The sequence below is a fragment of the Staurois parvus genome, unplaced genomic scaffold (assembly GCF_062004578.1).
Source record: "Staurois parvus isolate SC_StPar_1 unplaced genomic scaffold, SC_StPar_1.0 ptg000081l, whole genome shotgun sequence".
NCBI classification, from domain to species: Eukaryota; Metazoa; Chordata; class Amphibia; order Anura; family Ranidae; genus Staurois; species Staurois parvus.
The window spans coordinates 5,769,575-5,786,278 of record NW_028317877.1 but is presented as its reverse complement, the minus strand read 5'-3'; positions in this window follow the sequence as shown (position 1 = coordinate 5,786,278).

The following is a 16,704-nucleotide window of genomic DNA, read 5'->3' as shown; positions in this document are numbered from 1 at the left end:
CCAGGCGCTTGCTCTCCAGTCTCGCTTTCTCATCTTCCACCCAAACTCTCTTACAACTCTCCTGCTGCTGAGCAGGCTCATTTACTCTTAAAGGCTATTCACACCCTTTGCCAAGCCCAGTGGTGTATTTTTGTTTTGTGCCACCCTAGGCAAGAGTAGAATCGCACCCCCCCCCCATTTGGGTGGTGGGGTTGGGAGAGAAGGAAAGATAGAAAGAGAGAGAGATTAATTCCAGCACTCATCTGCCAGCCACCCTGTGAGCCATAATCAAGAAAGCTCTTCCTTCTATGCTGACCTCTGACAATGATCCGAGTCAGACACCCTCCAGCAGCCCACAGCAGCCCGCACTGCTGTGCCTCCCCTGCTCCCCATCCTCAGTCACCAGCTTCCACTTGTGTCACTTCTGCTGGGGGGTCAATGGCACCCCCTGAAAAATGCCACCTAAGGTAAATGACTTGTTTGCCTATGCGTAAATTCACCCCTGGCCAAGCCTTCTGTTGGGGATTGACCAGGATTCTCTAAGAGTACAGACCAGCCACTCCTCAGCTCCGCTTCTAGATCTTTCTTCAAAGTTCTAGAGCAGGGGGAAATCCCAGAGAGCTGGTCTGCAGAGCCTCTCAGTTCAAACCTGAATTTGACCCACCTGGCTATTACACTCCTAGCTAACTAAGAGGGTGCTACAGTTGTGCAACTAAACCTTTGTTTTTAACTCAAATTGGTAGACAGCATAATTTTTGTTCTTTCTGGTTAGCTAGTAAATGTGCTGGTAAATACATTTTTCTTTGTTTTCTCTGTGCTAAGCCCTTTCATGTATACCTTACTCTAAAAACAAGTTATAAATTGGGGTGGTTGCCATTTTTGTTTAGCTTGCAATAATATCACAGGAGTTGTAACCCTTCATCATTCTATCCAAAACATGAGGAAGAAGAGCTTAAGATGAACCTATAATATATTCCTAATTTCATCAATGACGCTTACATTTGCTGATTTGTGGTGTCGGTGTGGGTCATACTATTACAAACAACTTTTCCTATTTGCTATGATTATGAAACAGAATGAATGAATGCACTTATACCATCCCCCCCCCCCTCACAATTCAAATCAGCAATTTCACTTCAAAATCTTGTTTAGCTGGAATACTGCTGATATAATAAAGAAAACCATGCATGAGAACATGAGAATTTGGAAACAACTGAGAAACAGCATGATTGCTTAACTTCATTTAGAAATATCTTACTACAGTGTAAATGACATCAAATTTCAAATGCCAGCTGCAAGCATATTGAAGCTTGTTTCTCTTAGTTTACTGTAGAGAGAAGAAAATAAAGCTCTCTGCGTATCCTGTTTTGTGAGTATTACAGTTCTTCCAATGTTTTCTCATGGTTTATGCAATGACAGCCTCATAATTTAGTAGTCCTGGGATCAAAACTATGTTAGCTGGAAAGTTCAAGCATTAGTCAGAGAGTACAGGAAACTGATGCTATTTTAAATCTCTCATTATTTTGCTCTTAGGAGGTAAATTGCCATGATATCCATTTACTAAAGATGTGAATCAGTCACTACAGAATGAAGACAGTGGGTTATTTTTGCCATACAGATGTTAGCATGAAATACTGTATGTTAACTTAGCAATGTTATATTTTGATAAATAGTTATGGGTTAAGTGCATGCTCGATAAATTTATCCTTAGCAGTAGGTAAGATATGGTTGTCAGTGGGAGGCCTCAATGTCAAATAAAAGGGGCACCCACACACCTCCATAACATAGATTCCTTAAAGCCAACCTAAAATTTCTCTCTTGCAGTGGTGCTGCTCCTGCACTGCTAAGGTTTCATTGCTAGTTTAGATCTAGGGGGGGAGTAAAAGTACTTTTACTGGCCCAATCCTTTGCTACACCAGCATAAGGCACTCCGTCAAGCTCCAGTGGTGGATTTTCCCTTGCAGCCCTCAAGTCCAATGGAGGGCTATAGACCTTGCATAAATATTTTCTAAAATAATAAAATAAACATATTCTTTATTGAAGTCATAGTGGACGTACAATGAGTTAAGAACAATAACATCACTATAAGATGGTCAAGGCCAAGAAACACGCCGTCAAACAACGGAGCATGAAAAATACTAGGATAGCAGACATTATGCAGAAATAAACATAATTGAACAGTGGCTCACTAAAATAAATTGCAACAGATAATGTATCAATATCATACCATTCCTAGCCACTCATATAGGGGTCAAGCAGACCCTATGTAAAGCATGTAATTGCATTAGGCAGTCCGACAATTTAGAGGACACCAATTTACAATTATCCAGAACTTCCTCCCAGTCTCCATCCTCTATGCTTCCAATATCTTGCGCCCAGTGCAGTTTAAGTTGCTAGGCAAGCCTGGAAATAGGGGGCATAAGGAGGTCACTATAAAAGGTGGAAATTATCCTTTTTGGAGTCGGAACCGAACAACACCTCCAGGGTAGGAAGGATAGTCAATTATGAAGGGGGCCTTGGGAATTGACAACACAGGGCATGCCAAAATTGTAAACAGCGAAAGAACATGTGGTTTGAGAGGCAAAACGTTTGCTGAAGTACCTGAAAAGGTCTGGGACCAGTTACAGTAAGGAGCTGGTGCAAATACGATATAGTATGAGACATCCATAGGGAGCAATCAGGTATTATTAGAAGCTATGTTAATTGGGCATTACACCAGAGACGTGTGTGGGCATGGGAGGTGGAAGCTCCTTTAATATGCATAATGAGGTCCAAGATTCTCTGGTGATATTCTACCATACTATTACAATCATAAGTTTCACAGACACATAGCACTTCCAGTATAGCCCATAATGCGTGGGCAGCAAAGTGAGCTGCATGTGAACATGCTAGGGCCGAGTATCGCTGTTTGTCTGATTAACCTATGTGAAAAAAGTGGGAGAGTTGGGAAGCCAAATGATAAATACAGTAGGGCAAAAAAGTATTTAGTCAGCCACCAATTGTGCAAGTTCTCCCACTTAAAAAGATGAGAGAGGCCTGTAATTGGCATCATAGGTAGACCTCAACTATGAGAGACAAAATGAGAAAGAAAATGCAGACAATCACATTGGCTGATTTGGAAAGAATTTATTTGCAAATTATGGTGGAAAATAAGTATTTGGTCACCTACAAACAAGCAAGATTTCTGGCTCTCACAGACCTGTACCTTCTTCTTTAAGATGCTCCTCTGTCCTGCACTCATGACCTGTATCAATGGCACCTGTTTGAACTTGTCAGTATAAAAGACACCTGTCCACAACCTCAAACAGTCACACTCCAAACTCCACTATGGTGAAGACCAAAGAGCTGTCGAAGGACACCAGAAACAAAATTGTAGACCTGCACCAGGCTGGGAAGACTGAATCTGCAATAGGCAAGCAGCTTGCTGTGAACAAATCAACTGTGGGAGCAATAATTAGAAAATGGAAGACATACAAGACCACTGATAATCTCCCTCAATCTGGGGCTCCACGCAAGATCTCACCCCGTGGGGTCGAAATGATCACAAGAACAGTGAGCAAAAATCCCAGGACCACATGGGGGGACCTAGTGAATTACTTGCAGAGAGCTGGGACCAACGTAACAAAGGCTTCCATCAGTAACACACTATGACGCCAGGGACTCAGATCCTGCAGTGCCAGACGTGTCCCCCTGCTTAAGCCAGTACATGTCTGGGCCCGTCTGAAGTTTGCTAGAGAGCATTTGGATGATCCAGAAGAGGATTGGGAGAATGTCATATGGTCAGATGAAACCAAAATAGAACTGTTTGGTAGAAACACAACTCGTCGTGTTTGGAGGAGAGAGAATGCTGAGTTGCATCCAAAGAACACCATACCTACTGTGAAGCATGGGGGTGGCAACATCATGCTTTGGGGCTGTTTATCCGCAAAGGGACCAGGACGACTGATCCATGTACAGGACAGAATGAATGGGGCCATGTATTGTGAGATTTTGAGTGCAAACCTCCTTCCATCAGCAAGGGCATTGAAGATGAAACGTGGCTGGGTCTTCCAACATGAAAATGATCCCAAACATACCGCCCGGGCAACGAAGGAGTGGCTTCGTAAGAAGCATTTCACAGTCCTGGAGTGGCCTAGCCAGTCTCCAGATCTCAACCCCATAGAAAACCTTTGGAGGGAGTTGAAAGTCCGTGTTGCCCAGCGACAGCCCCAAAACATCACTGCTCTAGAGGAGATCTGCATGGAGGAATGGGCCAACATACCAGCAACAGTGTGTGCCAACCTTGTGAAGACTTACAGGAAACGTTTGACCTCTGTCATTGCCAACAAAGGATATATAACAAAGTATTGAGATGAACTTTTGATATTGACCAAATACTTATTTTCCACCAAAATTTGCAAATAAATTCTTTCCAAATCAGCCAATGTGATTGTCTGGATTTTTTTTCTCATTTTGTCTCTCATAGTTGAGATCTAACTATGATGCCAATTACAGGCCTCTCTCATCTTTTTAAGTGGGAGAAGTTGCACAATTGGTGGCTGACTAAATACTTTTTTGCCCCACTGTATCAGGCAGGGCCATACCACCCAGGATCGTGGGTTTTTTTTAAAGTCAGCCAGAGTAACTTATGATGACCCATACCCCATACATAAGTGTTAAAAGATAGAAACCATAGGTCTACCATGCATAAGTTTTGATGATGTCAGGACCTTAGACTGCTGGAGCATGTGGGAGAAGACACTGCAGGGACCCGTTCAGCAGCTGGAGAATCAGGTAAGTAGATCTATTTTTCTATGCCCCCTAGACCCAAGCAAGCAGTTAACCCTTACAGAAATTTCAAACTTCCTGGAGTTGGACTTCCTGGAGCTGTACAATCTCTGAATGAAACATTTTAAAGGCCTTCATGCTATACTGAAGCATGCACATTTAATTGCAATAGAATAAATTCAGACCATCAGAAATATAAATCCTTAGGCAGTGCCAAGTTCCTGGTTGGAGGCTAAAGTGATGAGAGGGCTTCTGTTGCAGTTCTGGTCCAAACACACCTGGAATGCACAAAGTAGTATGGGTGCCAAGGATCCAGGTGGTTGATAGTTGCCTGTGAAGTTGGTCGCAAGGATGATAATCTGACAGCAGACAGAAGTCTCAGGAATACCCAGGGAAAAAATGGTAGCTGGCAATCCATGCACTTGTGGTACTGTGATGCAAGGCAGGTCCTTAAAGGCAGATCTGGAAGGATAGAATACTTAGACTATGTATAGATAAGTAAAAGAGATGTTATTTTGAAGCCGAGTTGGGGTCATACATAGGTGGAAGAGGTGTTGTGTTCTAGAGCCAGGCCAGGGTCATATACAGGTAAGAAGCCAAGAAGAGAGGCGAAGTCTGGAGCCAAGCTGGGGTCATACAAGGAAGATCAGATGAAAATGTTGTCAATCAATAAGTCAAGGTCACAATCAGAAATCAAACAAAAAGAAGTCCAGGAACAAGTCCATTCAGCAAAGGGTATTTAAGAAGAAGGTAATCAGAAAGAACAGAACAAGGATAATGGATAGCTAAAGATCATCCAGCAATTACTAGTCACATCTCCTTTCCTTAAATATGGTTGTGACAGACCCAACCAGGACAGGAACATTTGGAGGGGACTAGGGGCTAGCGTTCTACCCACTGGGGAGAGCAGATCATTCCCTAATGATGGACAACAACATGATGAACACTGAGAGCGAAGCTTGGATTAATTGGAGTAAAGACAATACAGCTACCCTTCTGCAGTGGATGGAAAGGTGTAATATTAATCCTATACAGGTTAATGGTCAGAGGAAATATAGGGTACTCCTGCAGACTGGATTGGAGAAGCTCCTCTACTTATGACCGAAAAATTTATCAAAAATCTCCCTCAAGAAATCTATGACGATAGATGAATTCCACTTTTTCAGACAGAATATTGTATGAGATTTGTCTTATGATGGACAGATTATACAAGTGAAAGAAAACACCTAAAAGACAGCATATACTTTTGGTATTCAGGGCTGGAGGTGCCAGACTGTCTGGGGTGGGCTCCCTGGCTTGTCTGGGTGCTTAGCTGTTGATTAGCTTACTGTTAAGTCGATCACTTTTACATGTTAGTTGCTAGCTGTTGATTAGCTTTCTGTTAGTTAAATCACTGTTAGCTGTTGGCTGTACTGTTTACCGTTTGCACTGATTAGGGTATGTGATCAAGCTCATACCTAATCAGTGTGGGATGTTTATCCCAATGTGTAATATTTGTTTTTTTGTTTGTTCATGTGGGGACTTCCCCTATTTCTGAAGTGTATAAAAACCTGTATTTCTGTTGAATACAGTAGTTCCAGTTTGCATCTAAGCTAGTGTCGTCTAGTCTTGGGAGCAATGCCCAGCTATAATACCTTGGTCCTGTTTCCAGTGGCGAGGAAGCAGTTCTCTGATGAAGGCACTCAAGAAAGGTGCCATGTGGTCTGTCACAATGATGGTCGGTGCCAATTTTGAGATTGGACATGTGCAAATGTGTATCTTGATGTTCCTGCAACGTGAGTATGTACGTTGATATTCAAATGTGCATACCTATGCAGGTTAATGTCAGGAATTCTTTGCCTGCATATTTGCGCATGTGCACCTCTGTCCTTGTTAGGGTCCTGACAGTGCCCCCTCCCCCTCCCAACAGTCAACCTCCAGATGGACATATGGACCATCTATTCTGGAAATCTGTTGGCAAAATCCCAGAGTAGTTCAGGAGCATGCATGATATCTTCCGATTCCCAAGTTTTCTTCGGGGGAATACCCTTTGCATTTGATAAGGTAAGGAACAAGCAGAAACCTAGTAGATGAATTAACCAAGGTCAGTAATGAATAGTAGCTGGATGGGTTCAGATGGAAGTGTAGTCGATAAACAAGCCAAGGCTGATAACAAATGGTATGGGATATAAGACCAGCTGCAGGTATGCTGTGGATGCAAAGGGGCAAGATATAGGCTGGAGAGAGCACAATAATCTGGCAAACAGCTAGTGAAGAGACATGGCTTAAATCAGGAAGTTCATGGGAGGAGCAAAGAGCTAAAGGTTCACCAGAAACAACATACTAGGCAAAGGTCATCCAAGGGATTGGACAGGGAGCTGTCCAGCATCTTATGCGGTACAACGAGAAGGGCTACAGCCAGACATCGCATAGGTCCCAGTTTCAGATCCGAACTCAGACATCCACTGACTTACGAGTTCAAAAGTGTCCTGCTAACAGATGATCATGTAAAGTCTTGAGGGCATGTGGCCAAATACCAAACCATGAATAGATAGGCGCTTGCTCAATAAATTACTTATACTGTGACATTATGTGAAATCACAAAATTAAATATATAGTGCTCTCCCAACACCACGTGTATCAATAATATAAATACAAGGTATGATAGAGTCCATAAACTCATATATTAAGGTCCAAAAAAACTTGTAACTGAATGAGAGTCCCATAGGAGGGTAATACATGGATCCAATAAATTCTTCTCCTCTACTCGTGAGTAATAATTGAATTTTCCACTCACCCATTTTTGGTAGTCAAATCATGCTAGATAATCAAATAGTTTATGGATTCCCAACTGCAGGCTTGCATGCGATGGATCTCCATACTCCCCTTCTGTTAGTAGCTCTCAAGGAAACTCAAATAAAAATGAGTTACATAAAATTGTTCTATGTATAGTGTTTATTAATAACCATGGTTCAAATAATTAATAAATCTGTACAGCCAATATAAGAATAACAATACAACTGTAGATAGCCGGCGTGCGCTCCAATCCTCGCTTTAGCAGACCAGACGTGACGTCATATGGCACCCGGGAGTGACGGGATCACGCTTTGCAATATGTTGACCCCCTGCATGTAGGTAGGGCAAGAGCGCTTGATTAGGTGAGTTTTGAAGTCAAATGTCTTGAAGGACGAAGATCCTATTATTGTACCACCTAACACCCCCTTGCTTCTTACAGGCTGTGTTCAAGGATTCTGGGTAGAGATGAGCGAATCGAACCAGGTGAACCGGAATTCGATACGAATTTCAGGAAAAATTCGATTCGCGTCGAATCCGAATATTTGCCTACTTCGGGTGCGCGAATCGGATTTTTCCCAATCAGCCGGCAAAAGTGTCCCTGCAGAGAGCTCCGCTATTTCTGACATTTCTCTGACAGTTCCTTCACATGTACAGCGGTTGAAACATTGTATCTATTAGTTTCCATTTAGGATACAGATGTTTCAACCGCTGTACATGTGAAGAAGCTGTCAGAGAACTGTCAGAAATAGAGGAACTCTGCACATACACTTTTTGCCGGTTTGGAATTCTTATTTTCATCCTACTTCTTCTTCTTCTTCTTCATCCTCATCCTCAGAAGAAGAAGAAGAGGATGAGGATGAGGATGAAGAAGAAGAAGAAGTAGGATGAAAATAAGAAGAATTCCAAGCCGGCAAAAAGTGTATCTGCAGAGCTCCTCTATTCTGCAGATACACTTAGAGGAGCTCTGCAGATACACTTAGAGGAGCTCTGCAGATACACTTTTTGCCGGCTTGGAATTAATCTTATTTTCATCCTACTTCTTCTTCTTCTTCTTCTTCATCCTCATCCTCAGAAGAAGAAGAAGAGGATGAGGATGAAGAAGAAGAAGAAGAAGTAGGATGAAAATAAGAATAATTCCAAGCCGGCAAAAAGTGTATCTGCAGAGCTCCTCTATTCTGCAGATACACTTAGAGGAGCTCTGCAGATACACTTAGAGGAGCTCTGCAGATACACTTTTTGCCGGCTTGGAATTAATCTTATTTTCATCCTACTTCTTCTTCTTCTTCTTCATCCTCATCCTCATCCTCAGAAGAAGAAGAAGAGGATGAGGATGAAGAAGAAGAAGAAGAAGAAGAAGTAGGATGAAAATAAGAATAATTCCAAGCCGGCAAAAAGTGTATCTGCAGAGCTCCTCTATTCTGCAGATAGACTTAGAGGAGCTCTACAGATACACTTAGAGGAGCTCTGCAGATACACTTTTTGCCGGCTTGGAATTAATCTTATTTTCATCCTACTTCTTCTTCTTCTTCTTCATCCTCATCCTCATCCTCAGAAGAAGAAGAAGAGGATGAGGATGAGGATGAAGAAGAAGGAGAAGAAGTATGATGAAAATAAGAATAATTCCAAGCCGGCAAAAAGTGTATCTGCAGAGCTCCTCTAAGTGTATCTGCAGAGCTCATCTAAGTGTATCTGCAGAATAGAGGAGCTCTGCAGATACACTTTTTGCCGGCTTGGAATTCTTCTTATTTTCATCCTACTTCTTCTTCTTCTTCCTCTTCATCCTCATCCTCTTCTTCTTCTTCTGAGGATGAGGATGAAGAAGAAGAAGAAGTAGGATGAAAATAAGAATAATTCCAAGCCGGCAAGAAGTGTATCTGCAGAGCTCCTCTATTCTGCAGATACACTTAGAGGAGCTCTGCAGATACACTTAGAGGAGCTCTGCAGATACACTTTTTGCCGGCTTGGAATTAATCCTATTTTCATCCTACTTCTTCTTCTTCTTCTTCTTCTTCATCCTCATCCTCAGAAGAAGAAGAAGAGGATGAGGATGAGGATGAAGAAGAAGAAGAAGAAGTAGGATGAAAATAGGATTAATTCCAAGCCGGCAAAAAGTGTATCTGCAGAGCTCCTCTAAGTGTATCTGCAGAGCTCCTCTAAGTGTATCTGCAGAATAGAGGAGCTCTGCAGATACACTTTTTTTTAAACCGCTGTATGGAGTGAATGTCCCAGAACTGTCAGAAATAGGCTATTTCTGACAGTTCTGTGACATTCACTCCATACAGCGGTTGAAACCGCTGTATGGAGTGAATGTCCCAGAACTGTCAGAAATAGGCTATTTCTGACAGTTCTGGGACACTCACTCCATACAGCGGTTGAAACATTGTATCTATTTGTTTCCATAAATGGATCCATTTATGGAAACAAATAGATACAATGTTTCAACCGCTGTATGGAGTGAATGTCACAGAACTGTCAGAAATAGCCTATTTCTGACAGTTCTGTGACATTCACTCCATACAGCGGTTGAAACCGCTGTATGGAGTGAATGTCACAGAACTGTCAGAAATAGACAGAAACTGTCACAGAACTGTCCTTCTTCTCATCCTTCTCCTTCTTCTCATCCTTCTTCTCATCCTTCTCCTTCTTCTCATCCTTCTCCTTCTTCTCATCCTTCTCCTTCTCCTTCTTCTCATCCTTCTTCTTCTCATCCTTCTCCTTCTTCTCATCCTTCTTCTCATCCTTCTCCTTCTCCTTCTTCTCATCCTTCTCCTTCTTCTCATCCTTCTCCTTCTTCTCATCCTTCTCCTTCTCCTTCTTCTCATCCTTCTCCTTCTTCTCATCCTTCTCCTTCTCCTTCTTCTCATCCTTCTCCTTCTCCTTCTTCTCATCCTTCTCCTTCTTCTCATCCTTCTTCTCATCCTTCTCCTTCTTCTCATCCTTCTCCTTCTCCTTCTTCTCATCCTTCTCCTTCTTCTCATCCTTCTTCTCATCCTTCTTCTCATCCTTCTCCTTCTTCTCATCCTTCTCCTTCTTCTCATCCTTCTCCTTCTTCTCATCCTTCTCCTTCTCCTTCTTCTCATCCTTCTCCTTCTCCTTCTTCTCATCCTTCTCCATCTTCTCATCCTTCTCCTTCTTCTCATCCTTCTCCTTCTCCTTCTTCTCATCCTTCTCCTTCTTCTCATCCTTCTCCTTCTTCTCATCCTTCTCCTTCTCCTTCTTCTCATCCTTCTCCTTCTTCTCATCCTTCTCCTTCTCCTTCTTCTCATCCTTCTCCTTCTCCTTCTCCTTCTCCTTCCTCATCTCCAAGGGCATTTAAATTAAAGGTACAGTGTTCTGCACTAATTTAAAGGCTCTCTGAAGCCTAGAAACCCTTTTTATAAGTTAACTTCGTAGCGAATTAATTCGCATCGAATCAAATTTCTTCCTGAAATTCGGCGAATCAGCCGAATCGAATTTTTGAATAATTCGCTCATCTCTAATTCTGGGCTTGGTGCAGAGGCTTGTTGAATGGATAGCATTCGATCAGGCTTTTTCTGTAAGAAATTCTGAGAAGACCCAATGGTATTTGAGGAGGAAGATTTAGGATTATGACAGAACATGTGGGATAAGGCATTTGCTTTTTCAATGTTGGAATCTGGGTGGAAATAAAATGAATCAAGAATCTTGAAAAAAAACAAAGCCCACCTGGCAAGGTCTCAGACATTTAGTAGTCCTGAGGTAGATTTTTATGGTCAGTGAAGATTAGGACAGGATGTGCCACGGCTTCCAGTACATATCTTCATTCTCTGAATGCTGACTCAGTTGTCACCCTCATCATCATTCCTTCTAGCTTGGCTCAGTTTCCCGGGAAAAAAGGCCACAGGATGCAGTAATGCCTTTGGACCCTTACTCTGTGACAGAAAAGCTCCTGGTGCTGTTTCTGACGTGTCTACCTCAAGTACATGGGGCAAAACTGAATCAGGATGCTGCAAAACCAGGGCTGAAGTGAAGAGTCTTTATCTTATCAAAGACAGAATGGGCCTCCAGGGACCAGTGAAATGATATGTGTTGATGGGTAAGTTGCAAGATTGGGGTAATAATGGCAGAGAATCCTTTTATGAATGTGTGGTAAAAGTTAGAAAACCCCATGAATCTTTTTTTTTTAATCAGATCTTTTTTATTTGATTTTTTTTCACACAAAGAAATACAGTGACAAAGCAGCAATCAGTAAATAAGACATAAATCCCAGTATATAAGTATACGGGCAGTGCCACAATATAATTTCCAGAAACAATCATCAGTATTCCTGCCATTGCCTTTCAGTAGGCCTTGCATATAAAATATAAGGTAACTTTCCAATCAAAAATATACACCATATAAAGATATATTCTAAGACAATAAAACTACTAAGCTAGCACAAGTTGGCCTGAGTCTGTTACCTCTTCCAATAACGTCAAGCTGCATGTGTCTATCTGCATATGTGTAAAATTCAGCTGCTATAATATAGAACACCCCCACATTTATAGCAGACTACCTGCAATCATATGGAATGGAGAACCCCATAAATCTTGGAACACCCTTCCTATCAGCAGACGCTGGCCAATCAAGAATGGCTGATACCTTCTGAGGATCCATGGCAAACCCTTCCATAGAAATCACTAACCCCAGGAACTGGATGGAATGCTTCATGAACTTGCATTTCTCTGCTATTGCATAAAGTCTGTGCTCCCTGAAGGTAGTCAGTGCTCTGTTCACATGAGAAGAATGTATCTCCAGGGAAAGTGAGAAAATCAGACTGTAGTCAAGGTGCACGATTAGGAAGAGGTCTAGATATTAGAAGGTCTAGATATTACAAGGTTAAATAGGCAAATAAGAAGTCTCCTTGTCCTGTCTCTACTTAAATGCTGCCATGTGTTTACCATTACATTTTGTAGACAATCCTAAATTTGTTCTTATATGGACCATTTTCTTTTCCCATGCAGGGCAATGTAACAGGCCACTTAATTTTGCTACTCCTCAGTTGCATACATTTATATTTTCTTTGCTTTTCCGCTGCCCATTTAGCCTCCAGGTGTGAACTGAAATACCCTACAGGCATTGATGAACATGTATTCCTCTTCTGATATGCAATTGGCCAAGTGTTGTCACATGGGGAAGTGGAAGGAACCTATAGCCCTGCATATACTCCAACAAACTGGTTTGAAGCCTAAACGGACTCCCCAATCTCAGTGGCAGAAAGTGTTCAGATGCAGAAAGATAGGAATATGCTGTTGGGGGTTGGGTAGATTAAGTGATCCTTTTACTTTTCACTGCATAGGTAAAGGAAATGGTCACTTTGAAGGGTCAGTCCTTAGCTTTTTTTTTATATATATCCAACAGTATGATCCCCTGTCATAATTCTCAACTTTTTTCCTGCCCACTGCATATTTCAACATCCTTTTTGCTTCATCCAGAATATAAAATAAATAAATATAAAATCCAAATCAGAGAATGGAAATTCCTTATAATGCCCAAGTGTATATACCCAGATACTTAAACACAGGGATCACTCTCTGGAGTCCCCCAGGAGATACTACAAATTGTCAGATGTCAGATCTCTTCAGCATTCACCAAACACTAAATTGTTAGTTTTTGTGGATTAAATTTTTAAGTGCATTAAGTCTTCATTGAGTTGCATTACTTGCTGCCAAGTAGCAAATGTTTTCATCTGGAAAGGCAAAGATAAAAGGTAAATTGCAAGTCTCCAAACACCTGTGAATTAGTGGTTTAAGCAGACAGATATTCTACTGGTGGAGTAATGGAATGCTCATAATACTCTGTAGATAAGAAATTAGTTTAAATTAAACCCTTCAAAACATGTAGATTCATATTTCATAGAATTGTGATACATAATTAACACCTTCATTTTACATAAATTTCCAGAGCTTGCATGGTATCAGGTCTGTCGTTATTCTCTGGCAATTGGTAGCAAAACTTAGCTACTATGCTCTGCTATTTTAGCAGAGATAAAAAAAAAACCTAGATACTAAGCATGACTATTGTGTAAATGTGATATTTACAAACATTTTTACAGATGTTCTTCAGTATAACGGAAAATGGCCACATTTAACCAGAGACATTGTGACCATATATGGAAGAAATGTGCATGATGGTAAAAATAGTTTTATTGCATTTCAGATTCATTTGTTTATTAAATCATGTCATTTCGTTTTAACTGTTATGTTAGAATGATTCGTTTTCGGAATTTGTTTTGTATATTTGGATTCATTTTGTATATTTGTTGTTCCAATTTGATTCATATTATTCTATAGGTAATTTGGAAGATTGGCAATATTCATTTTAACATGTTAGTTCGTTATTTTGGGAGATCACGTTTGCACTGTGAATAAGCCGATTAGATGATATCGACTGGAGCATCCAAAAGAAATAATAGAACAAAATTAATTTCAGATTCATTCATTATGTTTTGATTCAGAGCTACTGATTGATCCATATCCATCCAAACCAAACACAATAAGTGAGAATCATCATCTTACTGTATTTCACTTTTATAACTTACTGTATTTATTGAACTATATTTCCATTTCATATTTAGTGAATTTTTTATAATAATGAAAAATGTAAATACAAAATAAAAACAAAATGGATCCAAAAGAATGAATGAAACTAAATTAATTTTGTATTCATTCGTTATGTCTTTTCTTTATTTTGGATGCTTCAAACAGTATCAAAAGACCCAAATTATCACATTATGTCATCCAAATGAAACAAATTAATACAAATTAATTTGTTGTTTCATTATAATTTATTTCCGATTAGCTGAAATTTATTACTATTGTGATTCGGATTTCAAAACATACTCCAAAAAACTAAAATTGTGTTCAAATTTTGATTCATAACAATATGAATGTCTAATATTTGGTCAGCAACTTCTTCTGGGATCACTGGCGCTGTGTTTAGAATATTGTAGCCTTGGGTTGAGAAAATGGCCACAATATTTCAGCAGGTTCATAAATGGTGAACAGGTTGTGTTTGCCTTGAACCAAGGTCCAACCCAAACCCTGATCTCATCTCTAGTTGTCCAATGGCATTTTTTACTTTTTGAATCACTAACTGGAATAAATCTGTGGATCAGGATTTCTGACTTCACGTTACATACTTGTTCCAGGTGATTCAGAAAGTAATGAAGCCACAGACAGTCAAGAAATTTGTTCTCTTATAAGTAGGTCAGCAATGGTAAAGTCTGTATTTTCCACAGAACAGGCTTACTTCAAGGGCATTTAACATCTTCTAAATGAGGATACCTCCATGGATGAAAAATGTATTGCTGAATGTAGGTTAGCCGCAGTGATGCATGTGTGCCCATGTTCAAGTGTTGCTTTTGGTCCCGGTTGTTGTGTGTTGAGATGACTATGTTTGATTATAAAGGATGCACTGCTAAGTAATTCATCATGACTGACAACAAGAGGAAGATTAATTCAATGTATCCTTATTAAGAGAAGTGACAGCTCTGCTGAAGGCAGCTATTTCCCCTGTCTCTCTTTGGCCCAGACCTAACTGGAAATTTCTCATTATAAATTAGAAGAGAAAAGATAGCACATAGCCAACTTATAAATGTTCTATTTTTTCTTCACCAGTGGCTAAATGCAGAGGCATTTTGATAGGATTCTGTTGGCAAACATGTGTTCATCAAAAACATGCAACCTCATTAAAAAGTAGCACAGTTTTAGCTGTGTTTTTTTTTCATTTGTCTTAGAAACAGACAGAGGAACAGGAAAATAAAATGCAGTATCATTACTGGTCCAGTTTATGTCTACTGTGGCTTCTGAAGTTTAAAATTAAACAAACAGATAGGACAACATTTTTGTTGGAAATCACTGTAAAGAAAACATGTAACTTTGGGCATGTGTACACAAAGGAAAATGCTGCTTTTACATTACTGGCCAACAATATCCCATAAACAAAGAATTAGGCATCTCAATTTGGTAAGTAAGTAAAAGCTGAGCTTTCCATTATTTTTCAGTATTTGTAATGATACTTAGACCCTGAATTCTGTATGTGCATGGTGTAGAATGGGAACAAGCCCACGGTAGGACCCAAAAAATAGGGTGGCATTTTATGCCCTAATTGGCTTGGAATTCTGAAGAAATGGCCCTGAATTTGAATATTTGTGGTTCTTTATTATAAAATCATCCCTATTTTCAATTAAGGCCCATTCACAGCTTTGCGATTTGGTGGGTTTTTTTTTTTTGCTGGATTTGTGTGATGTGTTACCATTAGAGATGAGCGAATCGAACTAGGCGAACCGGAATTCGAGTCGAATTTCAGGAAATATTCGATTCGTGTCGAAACCGAAATTTTGCCTACTTCGGGTGCGCGAATCGAACATTTCCCGATCAGCCGGCAAAAGTGTCCCTGCAGTGAGCTCCGCTATTTCTGACAGTTCTCTGACAGAAGGAACACATGTTTAGCGGTTGAAACATTGTATCTATTAGTTTACATTTAGGATACAGATGTTTCAACCACTGTACATGTGAAGAAGTTGTGAGAGAACTGTCAGAAATAGAGGAACTCTGCACATACACTTTTTGCCGGCTTGGAATTATTCTTCTTTTCATCCTACTTCTTCTTCTTCTTCATCCTCAGAAGAAGAGGATGAGGATGAGGATGAAGAAGAAGAAGAAGAAGAAGAAGAAGAAGAAGAAGAAGAAGTAGGATGAAAAGAAGAATAATTCCAAGCCGGCAAAAAGTGTATGTGCAGAGTTCCTCTATTTCTGACAGTTCTCTCACAGCTTCTTCACATGTACAGCGGTTGAAACATCTGTATCCTAAATGGAAACTAATAGATACAATTTGTATCTATTAGTTTCCATTTAGGATACAGATATTTCAACCGCTGTACATGTGAAGAAGCTGTGAGAGAACTGTCAGAAATAGAGGAACTCTGCACATACACTTTTTGCCGGCATGGAATTATTCTTCTTTTCATTATACTTCTTCTTCTTCTTCTTCTTCTTCTTCTTCTTCTTCTTCTTCTTCTTCTTCTTCTTCCTCATCCTCATCTTCTGAGGATGAGGATGAAGAAAAAGAAGAAGAAGAAGTAGGATGAAAAGAAGAATAATTCCAAGCCGGCAAAAAGTGTATGTGCAGAGTTCCTCTATTCTGCAGATACACTTAGAGGAGCTCTGCAGATACACTTAGAGG